A 9,509-nucleotide genomic window follows, 5' to 3' on the forward strand; every position below is an offset into this window, starting at 1 on the left:
TGGCACCAGCTGCAGCACAGTCCTGTTCTTGATTCCTCTGTTTCTTCTCCCTAATGAAAAGCAAAGGTCCCAATGGCAGAATGATGAACAGCAAAGCAAAATGAAGGTTTGAGAATGCTGCTGATAAGAACTGAAGAAGTACACTCAGTAACAATCTAAACCAGCATAACAAAACAATTACCCCTTATATCCATTTGGTCCTTTTCTCCAGGTAGATCAGACAGATGCCAACAAGCAGCAGCTCAATTATTTTCTGTCACTTCAGGAAACTGTCTTTCTTAAAGCATGTCCTACAGCAGGCATGCATCATACCTGACATGCAGGGAAGCATGGCATATAGCAATGATGTACATCAGCCCAACCTATGTGGGAAGTAGAATGAAACTATCAGTGCATCACATGCAGACTGCAGGTACAACATCACATTTATTCTTTGCACAATTCCAGCTCAGTCACACAGCTGAAATAAATTGTTAGAAGATAAAACATCGCTTTACCACATGAGATATTTTTGTACCCAAATTACACGCTCTGTGTATAATAAAGAATATCACTTGATTATTCTGAGGCAGACAATGTATTCAGAGGGTGTCACACTGAAATAATGCTCCCACTGATGTTTCACTTTGCAAAAACTGTCATAACTGAAATCTCATCTCTTTAGGCAGCTCTCCCAAGATGAAGCACACTGCAGATTGGCACGCTGCTTTCATTTAAATAACTAATGCTGAAAGATGGACTGCATGTTGAAGGTGGTATTCTGCTAGACAGATAGCCAAACTTCCTCCAGTTGTGACACTGAAATACTGCTAAATCAGAAGATAATCTTCATGAGTATGATTAGAAACAAGTTCACATCTTTCCCTGATCTACTTAAAGAGAGAGGGGAAAAAAAATCTTTAAAAGCTTTCGTAGCCTCCCATGATAACTGATATTCCATAATATATTCCATAACATTCCTCTGAGGCCCTGCATACTGCTAACTGTTGCAGCTATATGTCCAGCACAGATATATTCAAGAAGGACAGAAACAATAGATGCTACAGATGCCCTTTTCTCTTTATCTCTGCTATCACTATTCAAATCATGCAACACATTGGCAGTCAAGCAGCTATAAAGTTCCTCCATTCAAATCATGGTTGCAGTTCAGTATTGGAGCTCAAGCGAATACTGCATCACTGTAGCACCCAGACTCCACACCAAACTTCACTGTTAACCTTGTCCTGCAGAATAGCCTCAGGCTCACATCAGTGACAGCTGCCAGAATGCATTCTGCTCACATTCTGCACATACATTCCACACACATTGTAGCATATTGGATACACAAGGTTCCTTTTAAAAAAAGGGGGGGGGGAAAGAAAACAACAACATAAAGTTATCTTTAAGAGTAAGAGGGAAAAGAATCATGCATAAAATAGTAGATAGAAGTTTATTTGTGATATAGTCCTCAATACCACCATGATAGAGGGGCTGGATTAAAGACCAACTTCTTAAAGTAGATCCCCTGGTTTTAGGTGACTTCTACTTTAATATAAAGTTGTAAAAATAAACACACGTATACAATGGATTCCCGGTACGTTTTGGACAATCATCAAAGCAAATTAAGGACCAGTGAAAACCAACTTCTTACTTGGTCAACCAAACTGACGTTTAAGATCCAGAACAAAATCCATAAATCTCTGCAAGCAGTGCAGCACAGAGGGCACTGCGTGGTGGCGTCAGCAGCACAGCCCATTGCCATACAACAGCCATTGGCTGCTAAAGGTGACGTTCCCAGAAAAGATACTTTCCTATCTGAGCACTTACTCACTGGATGTCTCACTATACACACTGTAAGGACGCATCCTAAGATTCCCTATAAAGCCAAGAGAGATAAATAGCACTACATGGCTTAACAAATTCATCCAGCCCCTCTTACAAAGGGACGTGGGGGCTGAGTTGCCAAGCAGCCTTACACCTGTGGAACAAGATGAACCCTGTTCCAGGAAAGACTGCATTTCCTCTCCTGCTAATAAAGCAAGCTTAGCTTGAAGCTAAGGACAATGTATCCACAGCAATATTACCTCTCTGGGAGCCTGGGATATTGGGATAGATCTTATTCAGACACATTTCATAAACAATCATCTCTGTTTCAAAGGTTTTATCATCTCATCTCCAGGCAGCACACAACAGGAGTGGGAAACGAGAAGATCGAGGTGTAATACTTTATTAGGATTCATTCTTAGATTTATTACACTTCAAGGAGTTTTTAAACATGATTCTTCTAAGCAAACCATTTTCAGGAAAGCTGCTCGTGTAACTCAGGCACGGAATGTACGCTCATAACACTATTTTGAATCTTTGGCCTTACTCTGGGAGAAGCTGCGGAAGGCACTGAGTTTAGCTGGGGGAGGAGAGAGCACAACCCACCCCCAGCTGTCCCCAAGACAAAGCCATGCACTCCTTCATTTTCAGAAGAAGAAAACGCAGTCTGTGCAGATCTCAAAATGGCACATGGCTGTGACACAACATTCGAATTGTTCTGGGAATACAGGACGGAGGGGGCACTGGCAGAATGCTCGGCTCCTTTACAGGCACTGTGTCTCCTGCCCACATCTACAGCGATTTGGCACATTCTGCGTCTGGGAAGAACCCTCTCACATCACACTGTCTGAATTTTTATTCCTGGTCTCCACAGAAAAAAAAACAACAACATGTGAAGGTACCACAAAGTGATGAGAAATGCCACAAAGCATAACCTGAGGAATGGCGCTTCTGAGGAAATAAGATTGAGTCAGAAAAACTTTTAAGAAAAAAGCAGTATTATCAGTCTTTTGATGGGCTGGATGCTGCATTGCCTTGTGGGCACAGAGGTCTCCTTGTCAGGAAGGGGCTGGCAGCAACCATCGGCTCTAACAATATTCTCCATTACAGTCAGACGTTGTACTGAGAGGTACATTTTCCATGGCAGACAATGGAACAGCAGATTTGGGCAGCTGACCTCCAACCTTGCTGCTGTACAGCTTTTTCTACCAGAGGGCCTCTTAGCCTATATTATGCTAATGTAGAGTTTCCATAGAAGAAGAACTAGAAAGCCTAGCGTAGCTATCACTTGTCATTCAGAACCAACACTTACAGTTTAACAAATATATATATATAAACCATGGATGTAATGTCAGGATAAATAAATGAAATTGGCACAGCAACATTATTTGTTTTCTACTCTTTCACCACCATTATATTTTCAAGCCTACTGGCTGATCTGCAAGACATTCTAGAAAGACAGCACTGGACATCACAGCAAAATAGCTTAGGAAAATAATTTAAAGATCACAGCATTTGGGAAATATTCTGAGTCAGACAGTGGATTCCCACAGAGCCCACAGCCGAAGAGCAATTACAGTTGTTTGGTTCATAACCACTCATAACTGTTTTGCTTTTGCTAGCAGCTCCTTCTGCAGACAACCACAACTATTGCAGTGCTGCATAGCATGAGGCTGTAGTATTCCACCAAGTGCTTCACCATGCAGCATGCTTACCTCACTCCACAAAACTGGCTCCAGGCCTTACAAGGTGCAGGTAACACAGAAGCTTAGAACAATGTTTTTCAACTCAGAATTATTGTAAAGCAGAATTTCCAACCTGAAATTCTGCTTAGCTTTAGGTTAACTTCAATCATGCCCTATATGGTTTACAATACTATTATTTCTCCATAAACCACTTCAAAACATCTACTTCTATTTGCCAAAATAATGCAAACAGAAAAAAGAGGGAGAGAAGGGGCAAATGTCTCCTTCAAGCAGAGCAGTGCTGAGAAAAAAGTTAGGCACAGAGGGGATGCTCTGAACGCCTCCCACTTCAGAGGCCATGCGGTCAGGGGTGCTCTACTCACAGAGCTATCGGTACCATTAGGAAAATCAGCAGCAGCACTTGAAGGAGCAGTTAAAAGGATTCAGAACAACTAGAAGCAATTGGTCGCATTTTCAGTTTGTACCTCCTTCACAAGCTAAACTTTAATATTAGGTATTTATAGTCCACTGTGGAAATACCTACAGTACCTTCAGTGCTGGAACTGTTCTGTTACCACTCTTAAAATTTAAGTCTGCTTTCACTGCTAGCACTGCACACACAAGCGGTTTGGCTACATTTTCCACTTAGCAAAAGTTTAACTTGTTTTTTGTTTGTTTGTTTGTTTGGGGGGAAGTCTGTTTGTTTTTTTACTTTTGGTGGAAATCATCTCTAGTTGTTAGAAAGGAAAACGCTTAACACGTCCTATGATTCATGCAAGTACCACTGGGAAGGATTCTATGTGATACAACAGCATGACTGAGTATGACTATAATAATCAAATAACAAAAATTTGCCTGAGAATGTCAGGTGTGCTTTCCTGCAAGTGGCACTGAAAGGCAGCCAGTCAGTTCAGGCCCAGTGGCCCTAATGGACCGGTGTATCCTACCATGCCTGGAGGAATCTCAATGAGTAGGAGAGCAGTGTGGGCCCCCTAAGGAACACAGTGCTTATCTGGCTGAACAACAAGGCCCTGGATCTCAGGAGTACTGCAAGGTTCCAGTCCTATCTTTCTCCTTTAAAAACAGGCCAAGCGGCTGGAATTGAAGTACAAAGAAAATTCAGAGAGGCAGATAACCCCAAACCTCAGCTCCTTGTGAATAACACAAAATACTTGGAAAGAATAAACATTACTTCAAAGAAATTAAAGCAGGGGAAAATGGTTTAAGTTCCACAGAACGCACTCTGTCTTCCTTGGTCCTTTCAAGTTCAAACTCTATCAACTTTATTGTAGTCAGTCCATGGGCAAAGAAAAAAAAAACAAACCTGAGACAGTGCTCCCTAGATCCTGTATATCCAGAAAGGGCAAAGTTTTCATCTACCTCTTCCTTTTCCTGGCCAGCTGCAAGTCCAACTCAAGAGTAGGAAAAAGAGTAGTTAAGTTGAGCAGCTAACAAGCTGCAAGAAACTGTAGATGCCCAGAGAGCAGATTCAGAGTTTGTTTGAGATGACACATCCACGACCTGCTCCTGTAATACTTCATTACAGCTGCTTCTGTGTGTGACAAGAACACATTGTCCCCATCTTCACAACCAGCTGCACTTCTTGAATTAACAAGTTTAAACCTACCGTAGTCTGAAGATTTGAACTTCTGGATATTTTTCTCCTATTAGTCTCTCAGCATATTGTTAACTCTTTCCATTTTGACTTATACTGGTTGTTTTTTAATGCTGTTTTATCAGTTCTGGTGTGGACAGAATGAGAAGAGTGATTTGGGAGGAAGTTACTGAAAAAATGCAGCTTAAATCTTTACAAGGTTTACATCCTCTAATCAGGCAAGAGCAGTACTTTATATACACTATATAATAACTATTCCTAAAGGCAACAGCAACATAACCCTGCAATAATATGGTTTTTTGCTTTTGTTTTGAGGATCTCAAGGCCTGGTGCACCCACTTGGCTCTAACTCATGCAGGTAGACAGTTCTCTTGTAACAGACAGCATTATGATTTTAAATACTGCCATGCATTTTGATCAGCAACTAAAATATTTATGCATCAAAGCAACTATCTTGTGTGTGTAGCCGCTCCTTTAGGGTTAGCATTATGAGTTCAGGGCTACAACAACACTAAAAGAAAAGCCGAGCCCACTGCCCCAGTGCAGCTGCACACACATGTAGTCTTCACAGAAGGAATGGCTTTGGTAAAGCACAGAGCATACAAACACTAACAGAGACCAAACGCAAGTGGCTCCTGAAGAAGCAGCAGTCATAAATAGTACTTACTGGTGAGGTTTTTTCTGCATGTGTTCCAGACAGACACAACAAATAAAATACTTCAAAAAACCAACAAACCACCTTCAAGGTCATCATCTCCAAAGACTTGCATCTATCTCAAGGCAGTACAGACTGTACTTGAAGGTATGATGAGCTCCTCCCAAAGCTTTTCTTTCTTTCAGCACCGTTTAAACACTTCTAAAGAACTTAGGTTCTGAGGACATGTCATGCAGTTAGGGGAAGCATGTGGAAGACTGATTTAAGAACACTGCACTAAGCACACAGCAATTTGATCATTACATGCAATGTATCACATTAGTAGCCAGCCCATCTTCTCAGCAACTGTGCACAATGGTGTTATAGCATGCTTGTGCACAAACCTTCTCTTTGCCATTTAAAGAGGCAGAGATATGGGATGGAAGCCAAACTCCACCAAGTAGAAAACTTCACAGATTTACCATTAAATATCCCCATAGCTTTTCTATTAGACAGAAACAGATGAAGCATCTGAGTACACAGATGCTCGCAGTAGTCTTAGCTCTATTAGTAGTATTTGATGATTAACTTGTTAAGGATATCTGGGAAACAGTACATATGAGAGGTTATGAGAAAAGGCCCAACAAAATGCCTCAATAAAAAGTGTACATCATCCTTCTTGCAGAGCCTACAAAAGACAGAGAGCCACCACTGCAAACACATGGATGGTGAGGTAAATGAGAGGGAAGTATTACATCTGTATTTGCCTATTGCCAATACTCTTCACCTAGCCAATGATTTGGGCCAATTTCCAGGGTGCAGCACCCAGCTAGATGGTTCTGCAGTCATGCAATCACAGTCTGTATCCACACAGACGTCACTGCCTCCTTCTACACTGAATGACACATAGCAGATTTGGGATATATGTACCAGCTTTGCTGTAAGGACAGCATTTACCTCATGCCCTACTGACTGGACAGTAAGACCATCAGGCCATACCAAAAGTAGTAATTTTGTACATGGTAATTTTGTCTTCACTGGTTCAACTGATTTTCTTTCTATGCTGTTGCTAGATCTCAGTTGATCCATTTTTTTTTAATGCAACATTCTAACAGACGTTATTACATGATCCACAGGATCTCTGCAAGGATGTGGACTCTCCTGCTCAACCGCAGAGAGCATTTTGCATCCTCTTTTCACAAAAGTCTATTGTAAAATGTTTAGGGGGGAAAAAAGCCTTGTTTTTATTGTATAAAACAGAACTTTGTTAATTCACTGAATGCCTACTCAGGCACTGAAGAATTTGCAGTATTTAACTATAGATCTTTGTAGAGAACAACAAGTCCAATCATTCTGGTTGCATTATACAGAGTTCCGGGAATTCTTTGGCTTGGAAGAACTGAAATCCATTTTCTTTGGCATATGGAAATAATATTTGATTTAAAGATATACCCCACAGAAGTCAGTCTTGACAAAACCCAGTTTGAATGTAAACAAGTGTTTTTACATTATTTAACCTTTCCCATGCTCTCTTCATGACCAACTAAACCGTCTCATTGCTGCTGAACTACAATTCGTGCACAAATTCTTTTTGTCACTGAGTAGATATAAAGCTCTGACAGGAGACCCAACAAAACATCCAAACGTTCCATTTTTAGAAATGAGTCCTTTTGATTAAGCAAATGATTATGGTACAAGGAATCAATAATTCCACTGTGTGGGAAACTGGCTAGATCTTTCACTCCCTTAAACCTCAAGCAACGCGTGCTAACGAAGAAAGAATCTATAATGGTTTCACCTTCCTTATATTTACTTCTTGCTTTACCAAACATTTCATTCTGAGGCTTTTAAAAATAACACGAAGAATTTGGTGGTTTATTCTTACTATTTGCCTATATAATAAAGAATACCTCAGGATAGATGTGCTTCTAAATTGAGCTAATCTTTTTTTCTGTTATTTCTATGATGTAGCAATTTGAAAGTATTACCTTCCTGAGCACATTTTCTGATAGCTGTGGCATTCTCTAATGCTACAGACTGACATAATGTCTTATAAAACAAATAAGCAAGTTCTACACGTGTTGTTTTTCTTAGTTTCTAAAGCCAAAGCAGCACTGCAATGAGTAAATCTGTTTAAAGCCACAGGAAAGGGTTTGTAACTTTGGTAACTTTCTTATGCTGGTACATAAAGCTCTTTCCATTTGGTCACCATGGAATAACCCATCCTCTTCAAAACTGACCATTCATATTTGTATGTCCTCATTTAAAATCTTCAAGTAGCATACCAAAAAATAGATCAAACTCAGCCTCAAGATCTAGTTCCTCCAAAACATAGTTTACAAGTAGTAAGAACATAGAATTATCTTGTTAAAACAAAATTATATATATACATATTAATGCCTGACTTCCCCTGAATTTTTAAGCAGGCTTAAAAATTGAAAACAGCTGCCATCACCTCCTTTGGAAATCAAAGAAAAAGATTTTAACAAACACTTCTAGAACAGAAGATAATGGCTGAACCCTAATGCACAGCATTGTGACCAGCTCTAAATGCAAGATACAATAGAATTGCTCACTGAAGTTCTGCCCATTTCTGCTTGTACTTTAGATTCCAGGAAAATTATACAGTGAAATGAGTCTGCAAACAAGCCTCTGCATAACAAATAGATATGGAAGGGTGTGCGTACATGGAAAATGAACAAGAGTTCAGTTTTCAGACTGCAATTATTTTGACTTCTGATTGTGTAAGCTGTGTAACTTCAATGAGGTTGCAGTCATGCCGGAAGCATTTCCCAATGAATTCAGTCCTTATTCTCCAAAAATGTCTGCATTCATTATTTATTTATTTATTTTAGAAAGGCTTCTCGGAAGAGATTCCACATTCATCAAAACTCTAGGCCTCTTCCAGCCTTCTCCTGAGTTAAAAATACTCTATCACTAAAACTCTTGTGAATAAATCTTAAATACCTTTGTTCTAAGTGAGATCACAGCCTCTTGGAACCAAGTCTCTTCTACCCACTTGTTGGGCCTTCCAAGTAAAAGCCCTAGGATTTATTTTACTTATTTCTCTTAAACACCGATGCTAAAGCCTTGAATGAGTCCATAAAAAGAATGAAAGCACTTTATGAGAAGTGTTTACTTGGCCTGACAGCAAGAGACAGGGATGAATAACATCTTTACGCCACAGGACATGACTCGGTCTTGCTGAAAGCAGCTTTGAGTAACTGGGCTTTCTTAACTTGGCAGCAATGAGCAAAAAGATGATTTTGATCTATTTCTCAAAACACTGGAAACACATTGGAAATCATAGTGGTAAATTTCATAGAAGAGGCAGCTGAGTCAGAAATTGCCGCAGCATAAATTGAGACCCTCAATTCAAACTTCTGTTGGTGCTTCAAAACTATATCAGACACAAGTACCTTATTCATACTTCCGAGTTATTCTCATCTTCTAATCACATCACCATCCTTTTCTATTAAACTCTGTTCATTATTTCTGCTTCCTGCAACTGTTTAGTGCAATTCTTTGAAACATTTAATCTTCGCACACTACATTTATGCAAGTATTTATGGTCAACCAAGGCTACAGCACTACAAAGCAGAGAATCCAGCCTTCAGTATGCATATTAATTCTGAAGAGTTACTAGGCCAGCTGGCAATATAAAGGAAACAGTCTACACACAAATATGGAGGATAGCCACTACGATTTTTATAACACTGGTGCAGGATTGGATCTCACAAAACGTTATATACAGCATTAGCCATCTCAATAT

The sequence above is a fragment of the Excalfactoria chinensis genome, chromosome 10 (genome assembly GCF_039878825.1).
Source record: "Excalfactoria chinensis isolate bCotChi1 chromosome 10, bCotChi1.hap2, whole genome shotgun sequence".
NCBI classification, from domain to species: Eukaryota; Metazoa; Chordata; class Aves; order Galliformes; family Phasianidae; genus Excalfactoria; species Excalfactoria chinensis.